Raw genomic sequence first — 18105 nt, 5'->3', positions numbered from 1 at the left:
GTTCTAATGTGTGAAATCAGTGCTTCTTGCGCAAGAACTATGATGCTCCCGCTCAGGAATAAGCCCTCTTGCGCAAGTGTTCTTGCACAAGAGGCCAGTGTAGACAGGCAACGTGAATTTCTTGCCCAAGAAAGCCCAATGGCTAAAATGTCCATTGGAGCTTTCTTGCACAAGAGAGCGTCTACACTGGCATGGATGATCTTGGGCAAAAGCACATCTCTTGCACAAAGGCATATGCCAGTGTAGATGCTCTCTTGCGCAAATACTCTAACGCAAAAACTCTTGCGTTAAAGAGTATTTGTGCAAAATCTTGCCAATGTAGACGTAGCCTGAGAGTTTGAGCTGAACCAGCTCCATAACCCCATTCTTACCCTGCCCTTCCCCTCCCATTTCGGGAAGCTAATTCACACCTGTGCTTCATTACTATAACGTACTTGGCCTCTGAGCAAAGCAGAGAAAGCCTCATAAGTCACCACAACTCCCCCACTGCCATAGGTCTGTTCATTGTGAAGGGCTTCCAATGGCTAGGGTCTGACTCATCAAAAAGAGATGAGAACATCTCCAGCTAGGGAACAGAGAGCTTTGGGATATGGGGAATCCTAATTTCCCCAGTTCCTCCTCCCCCCCAATATGGAGGTGGATGTTGTGGTTAAAGGACAGTATTGGGAGTTGGGACAGCTGGGATCTTTCTATGCCAGAAACTCCTGGGGGACGCTGGCAAGTCACCCGCTCTCTCTTGGCCTCATTGCCCCCAAATCTAATCAAAGCTCTGTAGCTGGCTAGTGGCATCTATAGCCCAATAGCCTCTGAGCACCTTACACCTCCATCGGGGCTATGGCTACTTCCCTGTGTCCATGCCTTGTCTGCCAAGTGTCTCCAGGCCGGCCTGTGGAAGGGTCTGCGGAGAGCAAAACCCACTCCTGTCCCAGGGCCTCCCCCTGTTGCCTTTCACAGGGACGTAGCCAACACCCAACCTGGCTGCTTGTCACTGTGGCAGTGAGTTCCGCCTTTCCCCAGGCGGGCGGGCTGGCTGGGGGCCGGCTCCCCTGGCGTGTGAGAGCAGAATCCTGCCCGTCAGGCGGCGCTGCGGGGGAGGGACTCTGATAACCCGCCTGTGGGGGCTGCAGGGCTGGGAAGAAGCCGGCCGGGATGCGCGTGCAGGGCGCGCGGCTCCGCAGCGGAGCCAGCTGCCGGCTTCCCGGGGGGCAGCTGCGGCGCCAGGCTGAGCGAGCGCAGGTGGCCGCCCCGTGACGGACAGGCCTGCCCTGACGTCAGGCGGGGGGCGGGGCCCGGGGCGGGGCTCTCCGGGGCAGAGGCAGGGGCTGGGCGCGGGGCAGATGTGCCGGGTTGCTCCGGCTCGGCTCGCAAAGGCGGCGGGCGAGGAAGGAGCGAGGCGAGCCCGCTCTCGCCCTGCAGGTAAGTGCATGGGCCGGGGATGCTCTGCCCCTGGCTGAGGTGCTGCTTTGCCCCTGGGGAGACGGGAAATCCGCAGCGGGGGCTCCAGCTCCCCGCTCTCTCCTGCTTTCCCGGGGCCCTTTGATTCCTGCGGGTGAGGGGCTGGGGCAGGAGGGGTGATGGGCAGAGGCAGGGGGGCTGGAATCATTTGTCTAGTGCGGGTGCTGCGAGCCACTGAACCAACCTGCCAAGGCTGTGTATAAAGGACACCCCTTCAGGTTGGGGCTGCTGCGCTCCTGCTCCTACTTCCAGCCCCGACGGGCAGGGGAGGGCTGAGCAGGGATGTAGTGAGTTCCCCAGGCAGCCATCCCATACAGCTGTCCGGGCTCTGTAGCCCTTTCCCTGCCCCCGTGCTATAATGGACAATGGGGCTGCTGCATTTGTATCCTCTTGTGTGGGCAAGTAGTTCAGTCTCCCGCAGGGTTGCACTGGAGACGTGCCATCCTGTAATAGCTCTGTGTGGACAGTGGGCTCTGTGAAGAGGTGGCATTCCCCAGGGGGAAAGGGCTTGGTGCCCTCTCGTTTTGCCTAGGGGCTGGAAGGGGAGGCATTGGGGTGGAGGTGTGTGTGCTGGGGGCTGACCTGGCATGTTAGAGGAGAAAGGTACCATCATTTTCACAAGCTCTGTTTGTGCCATTGAAATCCTAAATGCATTTCTGCTGTCCCTATTTGGGTTACAAAGGCTGCTGCTAACTGAAGGCAGAAGGGTCCATGGGACACATGTACAGTGTCCGATAGGGGCAAAGAGAGGTGATAACTGGTGTATTTAAGCATTTTGTCTTGTGGGAGGCATTGACTTGACACTTCAGTGGTTTTTTAAAAAGTTTGATGGGGGATGATGAGTCTATCAGTACCACATCCCTCTATTATTACATTTCATATATTTGGCTTAAAATACTTCTGTGAGCTACCACCTTATGAGCTCGATTAATCTCTTCCTTACCTCAGTTAACTCCGCTGAATTCAGTGGAGTTACTTCTGACTCACAGGTGCTGTAAGTGTGCAAAGAATCAAGGTTCCTGTGTTGTTTAGTTGCGTGCACTAAAGACCAAATGGCTAACTTGTATTTGCATAAATGAACGTGACTTTGTGAATGTAGCATCACCTCAGACATTTCATTTGCTGGAGCTTTAACACTTCACTGGCTGTGTGGGAAAGGCACGTTTTAGAGTAATAATGCTGAACTTTTGGAACCCCGGAGTGACGTGGTGCAAGTGATCCACTAGCTTGTAGCTGTACACAGTTACTAATGCCGTTCTGAATTGCTGAAGCAAGGAATGGAAATGGTCACTCTTCTGCACCTGAAAGCTGTTGGGTGTCAAGTGTTCTCTGTACTCATGGGAATAATCCTGCACCAATGGGCTGGAGTAGGTGACCTACTATGATTTATCTATCTCTAATAAATTTATGGTGTTTCTGGATCAAAACATGACTGTCTTATTTATGCCTGTCTGGGTGCTTACAATTAGATATTGAAATACATTTTGTGATTTGTTTTTCAGAGGGAGCTATAGGTGCCTGACTGTCTGAGAAATGACCTAACCTTAGTGGTGTTAGATAATGCCAGGCTTAGTGCTCTTACACTTCTTTGCTCTGTCATTGGCTGCATAAAACTAACGATCAGATCCTCTTAAATAAATCCCCATCGGTGACTTACAACGTGCAGCCGATTTTTGCTGCTGCCCTCCATGAAAGATTGTGGTGCCTGTTAACTACTTCACACTTGTAAAGCAATGTATGACTATCAGATGACAAGACTCTGGGACAGGTCAGCATGACAAATCTCATTTAAGAGGCAGGGAGATGAAGCAGCTTGTTCAAGGCTAGATGGCAAGTCGTTGATGGGGCTGGGATTAGAGCTCCCAGTGACGGGCCACTTAGGCTAGTGAGTGTGCTGCATGAGTGGCCCTTCTTCATCCCCATGGGCCACAAGGTTCTCCTAGCCAAGACAGTCTCCCGAGAGAGGGTAGTTTTTGTGCGTGTGTGGTGTGTGCCAATATCAGCACCTTGATTGGATGCAGGGGAGTTCTCCCAAGGTTGTGTGCAATCAGCATGCACCTCATTTTACATGCCCTTGCTTTATATGTGTGTCACTGTAGTAACACTGGAATGAAAAAAACCCTTAAAAACTATGTGGAAGGAAACCAGCAGAATCTGACAACCCTGCCTGTGAGCAATGATAAACCAAATGTCTTGCAGACCACACCTAGAACCCCGATGGGCTGCAGGATGCCCATCTCTGTACTAGAACATACATATTCAAACTGGAGGGCACATCCTTGCCAGGTGTAGCCATGAAGTTATTGGGGGGGAGGGTGGGAAGGCATGAGGACCTGATGGAAAGTAGCACTTTCTCACATTCTTTGTTTTGCAATATTGGAAAATTCTGAAACTAAGCATAAAACTGCTGCCAAATAACCACAAGAAGGCAACCTGTACCCATTTTATGGCATTTTGGGGATAAACATCAGCAGAGGCCTAAACGCCAGTAACTATAACTGACATATAATGAGTTTGAACTAACTAATGTACTAGCCCAGGAGCGACCAACCTAAACCTGAGAAGGAGCCAGAATTTACCAATGTCCATTGCCAAAGAGCAACAGTTATGTCACCAGCCCTGATCATCTCCCCACCACCACTCTCAGCACATCCCGCCCAGTGGCAGCCCCACCGGTCAGTGCCACCTCCTCCTTTTCCTCCTGCTCACTGGGATCAGCTCTCAGTGGGAGACACTGGACGGGGGGAAGCATGGCTGTGACAGGCTCGGTGGAGAGAGTAGGATGTGGCAGGATCCTAGGGGAAAGGATGGAGCGGGACAGCATCTAGGGCAGAGCTGGGAGTTGAATAGTGAGCACCCTCTGGTCCAGTGGAAAGTTGGCACTTGTAGCTCCAGCCCTGGATTTGGTACCTATGTAAGGAACCACATATTCACTTCGGAAGAGCCGCATCTGGCTCTGGAGCCACAGGTCAGCCACCCCTGTTACTAGCCTAAGGGATTAAGGGACCCCAATGTTATGAGGGTGTGGAAGTTAAAATATGGTGACACTGGGAGGAGTCGCTCATGACTATGCATGATGGACATCAAGACCTATACAACCTTTGATCATGGGTTTACATCACTGGAGTTCTCTAGCCACATATTGGAGTCAGACTAGGATCTGTTTTATCCTTGGGGAGGACTAAAAAGGTTAAGCTGAGCATACGCATGTAATGCTGCCGGAAGTAATCACGGGATTGTATTACTTCACCTTACTTGTTTGGATTGTCTGTCTTCTAGGACTAATCATAATAATAATACAAAATCTGCAACTTCAAATGGTTTTTCCTGCATGGGAGTGTTGTTGTCACTGCTATGAACATTGGGTCTCTAATTTTGATAATACTGAGCTGAATGTTGGGACAAGAATCCTCCAAATTTTAGGATATTAATTAGGAATTCTAAATATTCTAAACAGCTAATGTACTCAATACCTAATGAATAGATGAAGCAACACAGGAGAATGAGAGCAAGAGAGTTGCTGGGGTGGATGGGAGCAGAGCAGGGGGACAGGTCCAAACTGGGGAAGAGAGTGGGCGGAGGATTCATGGAGCATGAATTTTTGAAGTAGGGGAGGGGTGAGCAGCAAAAAAAGTTTGGGAGCCTGTCCTAGAACTTGTGACCTCTAGCCCCATGCTTGTTCGACTAGACTTGGCCTTTTCCCAGTGTATATGAGTAGAGTTCTGAAGTCTGTACAGTACATGTATGGTTTGTATAGTGAGAAGCATGTCTTTCTGGAGGCTGTAGGATGAATGTTATGAGCAGAAATACATAAATCAGGGTGACTTCAGTTGCAAGGGGGTTCAGCAGTCCTTTCCTTCTTCCTGAGATACTCAGTTTCTGCATTGAACAAATCTGGAAACTAAAGCAAAACTCAGCCTAAAAAAGTGGTGAGTTTTCAGTGGGCTTTGCATGGAATCCACTGAGCTTCGCATGGTTTCTACCCCAGAACTATACTTAAAACTAGGGATGTGAATGGTTAACCATTTACTTAGTACCGATTAACTCGTTCCTTGAAGCAGCCCCTTGCCTGCACTTGGCCATGCATGGAGGGCTGCTCCAGCCCCACTGGGGTTAGGGGTTGGCTGCCCCGGTGTGGGGGAGGGGCAGGAGCCAGAGTAGCCAATAGCACTGCTGGACCCCTGTGCTATGTCTGTCTGCCTGTCTAAACACTCACAGACCCCACTCATGGCAATAATACAGTGCTCTAAGCCAAAAGGGCTCATTGTGAGTATCTAGTCTGCTCTCCTTTGTAACAAAGACCATTGAACTTCCCCATAGTATTTCCTAGAGCAGATCTTTAGAAAACAACCAATCTTCATTAAACAATTGCCAGTGGTAGAGAATCGAAATACATCTTGGTAAATTGTTCTAATGGTTAATTACTCTCACGATTAAAAATTTGCATCTTATTCCCAGCCTGAATTTATCTTGCTTCAACTTCCAGGCATTGGATGGTGTTATACCATTCTCTGTTTGACTGAGAAGCCCATTATTAGATATTTGTTCCCCACATAGATACCTATAGACTGTAATCAAGTCACCCCTTAACATTCGCTTTCTCATGAGGCTTGGAAAGAGTCTATTTAAATTGCTAGTTAGCCTCAATTTCACCTGGCACTCAGCAATTGACGACAAATCCATGGGCAGTAGTAGGCAAGCACAGCCTCCTCCTCACATAGAGCCTTAAGGAGTCTGGTATCCTGGCCCCTCAGTTGTGTAGGGTGCCCCTCCCCCTGTATGCTAGCTGTCATGGCCTCGCTCACTCATTCATTGACCAGGACTACTGGGGGGTCTGTCTGCTGCTTCTAGGCTTACAGAGCAGCTCAGCAGTCAAAACCACTGATGGAGGCAGGAGGTAAAAGGGGCAACTCGTTTCAGATTTTTTGGTGTGGGGGGGGGGGAATCAGACTCACGTTCTGCATGCTGTGATTGGGGGGGCAGAGTGAGAGTATGGGGGGGCAGACTGAGGAAAGCAGTTTCTACCGTATGACTGAGCGTGCTCACTTACAAGCTAAGCAGTCAGTCAGGGGAGGGAGGGATCAACCTGTCCACTCTCCCCCTCACACATCACCTCTTTCTAGGGGCTATTAAGGCACTTAAACTCTAGTATTTTGGCAGATAACTTAGCAATTGGCTGACATGAGCACTGTATCTAATTCCTATATAAAATAAAATAAATATTAGACCCACTCAGATCTTCTACTAACATGGTCTGACATCTTGTGGCAAGTCACTTAAGGGACACTGGTTAGGTTTAAAATGTTAACATGCATGCAGAATTTGTAACAAAGTGAGAAGAGAGAGACTGTCAGGACTCCTGGGTTCTCTTTCCTCTCTGGAAGGGGAGGAGTCTATGAGGTTACAGCAGGGGACAGATACTTATGGGTTCTATATAATAATGTCAGAACAATGATCGATTGACCCACTATCATGTCACCCAACAGGCACCAATGGCAGGTGCTTCTGAAGGAATGAACAAAACAGGTAATCCTCAAATGGTCCATCCCCTGATGTCCATTCACAGCTTCTGGCAAACAGAGGCAAGGACAGTGGTCACTAACCAGTAGATCGGGATCTACTGGTAGATCTTGGAGCCTCTTACAAGTGATCCTGACTGGTTTGGCCAAGAGGCTGTCAAGTGCCAGAACTTCAGCTGTCCCTCCCCTCTCTGCTGCTCATCTCATGCCCTTTGCCTTGGAGCTGTCTCCTCAGAAGCCTCCTACTTGTTGTGAAGAGGAGGGAAAGGAGGGTGCTGATGTCAGGATGCTCCCTTTCTCACCCTGCATCCTATCGCCACAGAGCAGAGAGGGGGCACAATAGGACTTGGGATGCAGTTTGCGGACTGCTTTTGGGAGTGGTGCAAGGCCAGTGTAGGGGTGAGCCTGCCTTAGCCCACTGGGAGGCTCCACCCCAGAAGCCACCTGAGGTAAGCAGTGCCCAACTGGAGCCCACATCCTGAAACCCTACCCCAGTCACGAACCCCCTCTTGCACCCCAATCCCTTGCCCTAGCCTCGAGCATCCATGCAGCAAATGCCCTCTCAGAACCTGCACTTAGAACCTCCTCTGGTACCCCAATGGTCTGCCCCAAGCTCAGCTCAGAGCCTGCCTCACATGCCAGATACCTTAATCCAAGACCAGAGCCTGCACCCCAACCCTCTGCCCTAGCCTGATGAGAGTGAGGGAGGATGGGGGAGGGAGGGAGGATGGAGTGAACAGGGGAGGGGCCTCGAAGAAGGGGTACAAAGGAGGCAGGGCCAGAGTATTTGTATCTGAGGTAGATCTTGGATTGTACTTAAATTCAAAAAGTGATATTGTGCTTATAGAGGTTGGAGACCAGTGGGCTAGGGACACCATCCCTACCCATTCTGGATACTCGCTATGGATGGTCCTATTCTCCTTGAATTTACTTCATTCTTATTGGAATCCTGTTACAGTTTGGGCCTTTCCACCATCCCCTGGAAAAGTGTGCCACAGGCTGACTGAGAAGAAATAATTTCTTTTGTCTTAAAGCCACTGCCTATAAATGTAATTGGGTGACCTTGTGTTACGTTAGTGAAGGAGTAAGTAGCATTTTCTTATTCAAACTTTCCACACCATTCATGATTTTCTAGACCTCTAACATATCCCCCCACCCTGTAATCATTTCTTTTTCAAGCTGAAGAATCCTAGTCTTGTTAATATCTCCTCATGTGGAAGCTGTGCCTAACCCTGATCATGATTGTTGTCCTTCTCTGTACCTTTTCCAAATCCAATACATCTTTTTTAGATTGGGTGACCAGGCATGCATGCAGTAATCAAGATGTGGGCCAGGCATGACTTTATATAAAGGTAATATGATATTTTATGTCATCTTACCTATTTTTCTCTGAATGATTCTCAATATTCTGTTAGCTTTTTAGATTGCTAATGCACATTGAGCATGTTTTCAGGGAACTATCCCCAACAGTTTCTCTTGAGTGATACCAGCTAATTTAGACCCCAATGTTTTATATGTATAGTTGGATTATAATTTTCTTTGTGCATTACTGTGCATTTATTAACGTTTCATTCCACCTGCCACTGTGTTGCCCAATCACCAGTTTTGTGAGATCCCTTTGCAGTTTTGTTATTCCTGTAACTTTTTGCAATTTGCTTTGGACTTAACTGTTTTGAGTAATTTTTGTATCATCTGCAAATTTTGCCACCTCACTGTTTATCCTCTTTTCAAAATCATTTATGAATATGTTGAATAGGACTGGTCCCAATGCAGACAACTCTTTCCCTCTTACCTTTTAAGTGGATACCTGGTAATATTTTTATGATGATCGAATGATCCTTCAATTACTTGAATGACGAGCATTTTATCATCTGAAATCACTCTCCTTCCCTCTGTTTAGAAACAAACTTCCTGCCCCAAATGCAAAACTGGGAGCAGCACAAGCTCTGGTGGTGTTAAGAGCTGCCTCTGGGGGTAGGGCATGTGCTTTAAATACAGGGATCAAAACTTCAGTGGAAGGGCGGGGGAGCTACTGCACCTTCTGATCTCCCCAGAAGTGTGCCCCTGCAACTGCTCCAGGGCCTGGAGATTCAAAAGGGCCCAGGTCTCCCTACTGTCCCTACCACTAGTATGCCCTTGGTTCCTTAAATTGTTGCTGGAGCCCCAGGTGGCACGCTTGATAAGGGCTGGCTGAGGGGTGTGTGGCATGTTCCGAGCAGCAATAAGGATTAATGGGGAGTGGAGGCATAGCACGTTCCAGGCACTACTGAGGGCTGGCTGGCCCCAACCTCTACCCCACCCTATCTGCCCAAGGCCCTGTCCCTTCCAGGAGCATGGAGCCCAGAGGCCGGGTAATTCTGTTAGCAGCGGCGTTGCCTCCCCCACAGTCCTGGACTGATCCTCCTTGTGGTCCCAGCAGGCACATTCCTGGCTATGTTGTTCATGTGGCTGGGATAGGAGCAATGAGTGGGACTGGAACATGTAACGAAGGGCAGTGGTAGCTGCCGAACAATATTGGAGCTGGAGAGCCAATTGATTAATACTACAGTGCTCTAGGATCTAAGTTCAGGAAGAGTTTGAATGCACTTACATTTGTGGTGCATCCTCAGTTGCACTAATATAGTAAGGGAGGCTAAGTTTGTTGTGTTGTTTCTAATGGGCACTCCCCTGCTCCCCTCCCCACCCTGCACAGAAAAAAAAAAACCTAGAGGAAAACTACTGTGCATATCCAGAGCTCAAATTTAAAATAGCGAATAAATGTGGAAAGGGAAACAAAGAGATTTTGTGCTGCAAAGTTGGTAAGCCAGAAATCGCTGGAAAGGTGAATAGTATTGCTGATCCTCTGAACTGTAAGCCTCATTTGACAATAAAAGACAATCAAGCAACCGTACCCCAGGCTTTGATAAAAGCCTGTTTTGGAAGAATGAGAGAAGGAAGAAGCTGCAGCTTGCCCACGCGATCTGGTACGCGTGTTGTGCTTTGAGGCAATTCCACTGAATATTGTCCATGGGGTTGGAGCTTTTTATTAGCTCTGCTTCACAAGTACACACCAGCAATATGTGCTTACCCAGAACATCATTTAAAAAAATGATGAGAAAAATGAAAGAAAAATAACTGTCTGAAGTTTTTGCTGATTACCAAGCTACAATAAAGGATCTTTTTGAGTAATCACACATTCTCTTTAGCAGCTGATTAAACCACCAGCCATGTATGTCTTCATAGTGTTTTACAGTGGCAAAAGGTATAGATGGCAATTACGACCTGAGCAACAATCCCATCCTGATTCTGCTAACCCCCAGTGCTGAAGAGATAGATACACCTGTTCCCTCTAATGTTTTCCTTCCATGTGCAGAATAAAATGTTTGTGCACTGAAGCACGCATGAATGCGCACTAGCAGTAAAAACACAAAACTTAGCTGTGGAAGCTCTGATAATCAGCTGGGCAGCATTTGAATCTCTCCTGAGAGGTCGCACAAGTGCTCAGCTTACAGAGAATACTGTAGGACATTCTAGGTAGCGGATGAAGTGAGAGGACATGCACAAGGACTAGAGATGGGAATGAAATAAGCTTCTCTGTGTATAGGACTGATATTCATAGCTGTGTATTTGTTTGGGGCTTTTTTTTCACTAAGGCAGTCACTGCTTCATTGCACTGCCTTATGAAATGGCAGCATGTGAAACGTGACATCAGTTAGCACTCTCCAGCTATTCTTCAGATTCCTCACTCCCCTACGCACCTTCTCTTTTGCCAATTTTAAGGATTTTTCTTGGGAGACGGCACAGTTCCGATAATGCTGCACAACTGTATGTTTATCACATGAAAGAGAACATGATAGTCAGGCTGTTTTTGGTTCTTCCAAATTGCTCGTCCTTCCCCATTCATTTCAAGTTAGAAATTGGAGCTACGATTAAAAATAATCCAGTTTTCTAAGTGAAACTGACAAAATCTGCTGTTCTGGGCATAGTTGTTGTCTCCAAGGTGCTTGAGACCCAGGGCAACCCAATGGGAAAAAATTGGGAACCCACCTGCCATAGCTGGCCACCAATCAGCTGTTTAGCAGCTGATGGGAAGGCACTTGGGAGGGGGCAGATTGGAGTCAGCTGCAAGTGGGAGAAGGCCTTGGAGGAGCAAGAAATGGGTGGGCTTGGGGGGTTGAAGAAGGGGCAGAAGAGGGGTGGAAAAGGGACAGAGTGAGGGCCTTGTGCGGGCAGGGGAAGGGTAGAGTGGAGATGAGGCCTTGCGGTTGAGCGCTCACTGGGAACAATAAAAGTCAGTGGCTATGGTTCCAGGTGTAAGTCACTAATGTTCTAGGGGATGAGCTGATTCAGTAACTTTCATCCCACACAGCTTTTCAATACTACTTCCAGAGAAATCCTATGGAGTCATCTAGCAGAATTGTTTGCTACAGTCTGTGTTTTACAATGTATTGTCCAGAGTAGCTTTAAAGGACTCCTTTCCTGGGAAGATGGTTGCATGGACTATTTATGGTTACGTCCATTTAGACCAATGAAAAGGATTCCTCTTCCCCTGCCTTCTCCTTGGTGCTTATGCTCTTCAGAGTATCCCATGTCTGTTGCTTAATCCATGGTATTTGTATAGTTCGAATTGCTGTGATACTATGTGGGCAAAGGACTGTGCCTTCTCAAGCACTGCTGAACCAAGATGGGCTAGATCTAGTACTAGTTGTTGCTGGTTGCTGCTGTCGTAAGGCCACATGAAGGGTCCTGAGGTGGAAAGCCCACCAGTGAGCTTGAGGGATTGTGAAGGGGCTCACACAGTTGAGAAAAGAGGGATGGGCAGTGATTGGAAAAAGCACAGATCTAGCAAGTCCCTCAGATGACAGAGCTCTTACTGCATTCCAGATATAAACTAAAGTTTCCACTCCAATCCTGTGAGATTTAGCCCAGCCCCATAAGACTTAGCCTAGCCCCATAAGCCAGCCCTTCCCTGGTGTAACTCCACACTCCCTGGCCCTACACAGAGAGCCATCGTTGTCCATGAAGTGCCATATACGTAGGCCTGTCATAATTACAATCTAGATCAGTGTTTCTTAAACTTTTTAAGACAAGAAACACCAAACAGTAATTTTTTTTAATGAGGAACACCAAGGATTTTTTCTTGGGGGTGGGGGACAAGGGTCGGGGGAAAAGTTATTGAGGGGGAAAAAACGAGGGAAAGTTATTGAGCAAAAAAAAACAAGGTCTCCTGCCCCTTTAAGGGTGGCCATTTTGAATTCTGTTCTCTTTGGTACACCTCCGACTGCGGTGTGCCACGGTACACAGTTTAAGAAACACTGATCTAGATTAGAGTACATATGAGTCCTTTAGGAATGCATGAGTTTCAGGTTTGGACACTATAACTGTCTATGGTAGTTGTGGGTTTTTATTATTTTTGCTCTCCTTCAGTCCTAGGATTTTGTAGCAGTTGTCCAGAGCAGCTTCTCCATTTTATTTAATGTTTATACCCAAGTATTTTGTGATCTTCACCCTTCCAGGGCTGGTACTAAGATCATCTGGGTGTTGTGTTTTGTGTGTGGGGAAAGAAGCAACTGTATTTTTTTGTGGGAGGTGACTATTGGTAGTGGGTTTGTTGGCTTAGGAAGACACAGCTGGATTCTTGAGTTTTGATTTTGTTGTGGGCAGTTTAATAACTGCAGAATGGTGTAGGTGGGTCAATTACTTTTACTGGAGACTCCAATGTTTGAAATTGGGTATTTTTTAAAAGATATGAGTGGGCTTGCAAGGACTAGATTTTGGGGGGGGGGGGCGGTAAATGTCAATTGACAGAATTCACCATCCTCACACAAACAGATGACAAAACATTTCTAGTGATTAGAACTGAAATTTACAGGCAGTCAAAGTAAGAAAAATGTTGGTTGATTACTTATTAGTGCATGATTTAAGGCTATTTACTTTGTATATTTTGGGTGCGGTTTTAACCATTTGTGTCTTACTGGTTTTAAGACTAACTTTTTGAATCTCAAATAAATTGTCTGATTTCTCTTCCTCCCCCCCACCTCATAAAATTGAATGAGAATATAAAAATTGTAAAACCCATACTTTTTCCTCAACTGTGAAAATTTCAATATATAAAAATTGAAAATATTCACTGAAACTATAAAAATAGAATTTTCCAAACCTAGCTATGAGGTGTTTACCATGGCTTCTGTGGCACCAATCCCAAATGGTAAACAAACATTCTCTGTCTTTGTATCTCTCTCTGGTTTTGTAAATAGCTTTGACATATAAGGCCAAGTCCCCGCAGAACCAAATCGAGTTCAATTTTCCTCACTTTGTCACCCCTTTTCTAGTTCCTGTGCGTACTCTCTCTCTCTCTGACAGTATTCCCAGTGCAGTGAAATAGTGTCATCCAACTCAGTGTGGTGTAGAGAGTGATATTTTTAAAAAGTGATACACCACCCTATGTGGGTTGCTATTTATTATTTTTGTCATGCTATTTCCTATAACTAGAATGGGAAATATTGCAACTAGCTATGTGCCTTTATGGGAACTATGATTTTTCTTGTGCACTGTACCTTCACACGGTTTTGTTTTTCTGTCTACTGAGGGAGTCAAGAAGATTGTTTTATAGAGGGAACTCTCTTCTCTCTCTGAAACGCTTCTGTTAGTTCTGGGTTTGATTTATTTTGTTTTTTGTTATAAATCATTCTGACATGAGAGTATGTGAACTGTTCTGTTTAATGCTGCATGTGGCAAATGTCCAGGTTTTACTGTCCTTCACTGAAGTGAATCTCATATGAGCACATGATGTAGTTTAAGTCAGCACTTAGATAATACACTGGTATGCGTCCACCTTAAAATTAGACCGATGTAGCTTGAATAAATAGCAGTGTTAAAAATCATAGGGTTCTCCTCCCCAGAGTACCTAGGTTACTAACCTTTTAGCTGGGTTAATTTTTATTCCAATAGTGCATGCTTTGGCAATGTATTATGTCCTTCACTTACTTTTTGTGGACCACTATATTTGCTCCTGTCTATCTAGCACGACCTACACTCCTCAGGCATGTGTCCCACTGCAGTTAAAAACCCATGGCTGGTCTGTTGGCTCATGGGGCTTGGCTAAGGGACTGTTTTATTGTGGTGCAGATGTTTGGACCTGACTGGAGCCCAAGGTCTAGGTCCCTGTAAGGTGGAAGATCAGGCTGCACTCCCAGCTGGAACATCTACACTGCAATCAACAGCCACTTAGCCCAGCCCCATAAGCCTGAGTCAGCTGGCACAGGTCAACTGTGGGTGTCTAATTGCAGCCTAGACATAACTTTGAAGCCTTCACACCATGTATTATGCTCCCACTGGCACTTGACTGTACTCATAACAGTGGCTCAGATCCTGAATCCACTGTTATGTGACTAATTATGTTCCTAACTCTCATTGTTAGGTGCCTAAATACTTTTCAGGTTCTGGGCTCATGTCCTTGACGTTAGTAGCCCTAGAATTGGGCAAACCAGTTCTAAGTCCCTCTCCCACCTGCAGCCTTCCCTCAAATTGAGCCACGGTCCATTATTAGAACCAAACCTTTTTTGGGGGCTCTGAAACACTTGGGTGTCTCTTTCTCACAAATCCATCTAGTTCATCATATGTCTGTGCTATGTAATGTTCTAGCAGATAAGTAGCCAGAAATACCAGGAGTCTCATGAGCGAGCCTTTTCTTACGAAGTCTCCAACTTGTTTTGGAGACAGGTGATATGGACATTTCTGAGAATGTGACTCTATCCTTCTCAGCTCTCTCTGGTTTACCCATCACAACTAACAATGACCTAGTTCCACATGGTGCTGAGAGTCTTCTAATAGATGCTGAACATTCTCCACTCCTGTTGTCCTCAGCAGGACCTCAGCCTCTTGAAGACTGGGCCCAATGCTCTTGATAATGAAAATGTCCTTTTTTGAAATGTCATCCCATACACTCTTCCCTTGTCCTGATATTCAGCCTGGCTGTGAGCCAAGCAACTGAACTCCACTCAAATGCCCTTCCTTCCCCACTGGTCAGACTAAAGGAAACAGAGTAATGAGCATATCAAACAACCTCAACCAGTTCCGTTCCCTTGGGTATTGAAATACCTTTGCTAGAGGCAGAGATGTCTCATGGTGCATTCCTATTCAGAGAGGTGTTTAAGCAGAGAAACCTTTACGCTCAGGGAGATTTAAATCACTAGATGACACAAGCCAGTTTACCTTATTTAATGTATAAAAATAAATCACTTACTGAGCCAGAGAGCAGACGATAGCCTGGAATAAATCCTGTGCAAAGGACCAGAGCCTCTGTATGTAAAAATACAACTGTGATCTCACTTACACTTTTTTTTAAAATCTATTTAAAACAAAGAAAAGGAATTTGTGACCTTGTGTTAAGAGCAGGGAGCTAGGATTTTGGAGTTATGATTATGGTTCTACCTTTGTGGGGTGGGCAACTTACATGAGCAAAACTTCCAAACTTGTGTGTTCAAGTGAAGAACTCAATAGCATATTTAGACACCTAAATAAGGGCCCTGAATTTCAGAGGAGTTGAAACACTTTTCATTAACATTTGTAATTCAGAGTACAGGCAGTCCCCGACTTACGCGGATCCGACTTGTGTCGGATCCGCAGTTACGAAAGGGGCTTTTCTCGCCCTGGAGGACACGGACTGCGTGACCTCGCGGTCCCGCTGCCCGTGTACTCCGGGGCGAGAAAAGCTGCTCCGCGTCTCCCTGGTCTGCAGACCAGGAAGACGCGGAGCAAAGCCACGGAGGGGTTTGGGCAGCGCGGCAGCCCAGGCGCGCCTGGGCTGCCGGCTGCCTGAGCCCCTCCGTGGCTTTGCAAAGCCTCGGCGGAAGCCGGCAGCAGGACAGCCCAGAAGCTCCTGGGCTGCCCTGCTGCCCGAGCCCCTCCGCGGCTTTGCTCCTCGTCTTCCTGGAGACCCCCCAGCAGACCAGGGAGACACGGAGCAAAGCTGGGGAGGATGCGGGCGGGACCGCGACGCATCTCCACGGTCCCGCCATCCGGGTTTCCCTGGTCTGCTGGGGGGCGCAGCTAGTGCGCCCCCCAGCAGACCAAGCTTTTCTTGGCTGGGGTAGAGCAGCTGGGGCTGCTGGGTTGGTCCTGCAGCGCCGCTCCGTGGCGCTACTGGACCAACCGGGCAGCACCCCAGCTGCTCTTCCCCAGGTGTCCCCAAGTCAGCCGCTGCTTAAACTGATCAGCGGCTGACTACAGGAAGCCCGAGGCAGAGTTGCTCTGCCTCGGGCTTCCTGGAATCAGCCGCTGATCAGTTTCAGCAGCGGCTGACTTGGGGACACCTGGGGCAGAGCAGCTTGGGTGCTGCCCGGTTGGTCCCCGCAGCGCCGCCCCTGCCGGGACCTACCCGGCAGCGCCCCAGCTGCTCTGTCCTAGGTGTCCAGATTCAGCTGCTGTTGAAACTGATCAGCGGCTGATTCCAGGCAGCCCAGGGCAGAGCAACTCTGCCTCGGGCTTCCTGTAGTCAGCTGCTGGTCAGTTTCAGCAGTGGCTGAATCTGGAAGCCAGTTCCGACTTGCATACAAATTCAACTTAGGGACTGTAGGTTTGTTCTTATCTTGTACGTAACCCGGGGACTGCCTGTACTTCTGTTTGGGCATCTACTGTGTGCCAGTTTTTGCCCTTGACCTCCATTTGTCTTTATACATCTTTAAACGAGGATGCTATTTTCCTGCTGCACAGGGCTGCTGTGAGGATCAGTTAATGTTTGTAAAGAACGTTCAGATCCCTGGATAGAAGGTGTTCTAGATCTACAACTCACTGAGTATGTTTTGCCTGATTAAGGATATGTTTTTGACTTAAAATGGAATTTGCCTTATGCAATGGCCCATACTCCATTTAAGTCCTCCAAGGAGGGTTAAGTGGAATTTAAGGGTACGTCTAGACTACATGCCTCTGTCGCCAGAGGCATGTAGATTAGGGTACCGGACATAGTAAAATGAAGCGGCGATTTAAATAATCGCTGCTTCATTTAAATTTACGTGGCTGCCGCGCTGAGCCGACAAACAGCTGATCAGCTGTTTGTCGGCTCAGCGCGGCAGCCATGTAAATTTAAATGAAGCGGCGATTTAAGTCGGTCACAGACCTGCAAGAGGCTTGAGCAAAGGAATAAGTCATGGTTCTCAACCCGTGGGTGGAGTGCCAAAATTGGGTCACCAGAACATTTCTAAAGGTCCTGTGGCTGGGCTCGGTTCCCCGCACTGGGCATTGTGACCTCTGGGGTTCCAGCTCTACTAAGGTTTGGCCCAGCTGGCATGATGATGCGAGTCCTGGTAGGCCAAATATAAGTGAAGCACTGCAACCCCATGAGCCAGATCACAGCTCCATTAGCACAAATTTGGTCAAGACTGAGGGCCAAACCTGGGTGTTGCTGCAACCCCAGAGCCAGAAGTCACCCAAGCAAGGCCTTCAGCACAGGGGCTGCAGGAGCCATCACTGAGGGGTGAGTACTGTTTAGGACCAAATCCCCCCAGGGAGTAGGATCTCACTCAAACCACCACAAGGTCTCCACCAGACTATTTAGTGGGTCACAACAGGCCATAAACCTTTACAAATGGATCTCATCTCCTGAGCCCAAAAGGTTGAGAATCACTGGAATAAATACTCCTTTTGAAGAGACTTAGCTTGGCCTTGGCGCTTACTCAGCTTTCACTAAGGCATTGCAGAGCACCTGGGAATGGCCAAACTGGAATTAGATTATGCTTGTTTCTACAACTAATATAGGAAGAGTAGAACCTCAATTTTTCTGGATCTGTGTGGGACCAGTTCAGTAATACTGTATTTTACATCATGCTGAAAGTAGTACTGAAACATTAGACACTCTGTAGCTCTTCCAAAAATATAAAACTTTGGAATTCCCACTGGCTTTTCTGCCAAAAGATTTACGGGCTGGTTTATTAGTTTCTTTATTGATTATTCATTGTTTATTATCATCATAGTATTTATTTGCCCCTCATGGTTTGCAGGCACAATGAACCACAACAAGTATTTCTACTTTGTATATTAGATTACAATTTAGTATTATGAAGTAGCGTGAAATCCCATGGTTATGGCCTAAGAGCATGCGGAAAATATTGTTGCAATTAGCAGTACCACTGCTGGAGAAAATCAGATGCTTAAT

General features: G+C 47.3%; 1 protein-coding gene across 12 annotated transcripts in view; it reads left to right on the top strand.

Moving 5' to 3' along the window:
- Nucleotides 1-1072: 1072 nt before the first annotated feature.
- Nucleotides 1073-18105, top strand: part of MAPK4 (mitogen-activated protein kinase 4) — a 157143-nt gene continuing 140110 nt past the window's right edge. For 6 of the 12 annotated variants that reach the window (XM_075932666.1, XM_075932667.1, XM_075932660.1 and 3 more), the window contains exon 1: nucleotides 1078-1416. The gene's annotated coding sequence lies outside the window, so the exon portion shown is untranslated. Of the gene's footprint in view, nucleotides 1417-8264; nucleotides 8327-18105 lie in introns of all 12 variants that reach the window. The other 6 variants (XM_075932661.1, XM_075932664.1, XM_075932670.1 and 3 more) reach the window with 5 other exon arrangements.

Source organism: Pelodiscus sinensis, chromosome 6 (genome assembly GCF_049634645.1).
Source record: "Pelodiscus sinensis isolate JC-2024 chromosome 6, ASM4963464v1, whole genome shotgun sequence".
NCBI classification, from domain to species: Eukaryota; Metazoa; Chordata; order Testudines; family Trionychidae; genus Pelodiscus; species Pelodiscus sinensis.
Note: the sequence above shows the minus strand (reverse complement) of the source record. Positions and strands in the feature narration are given on the sequence as shown.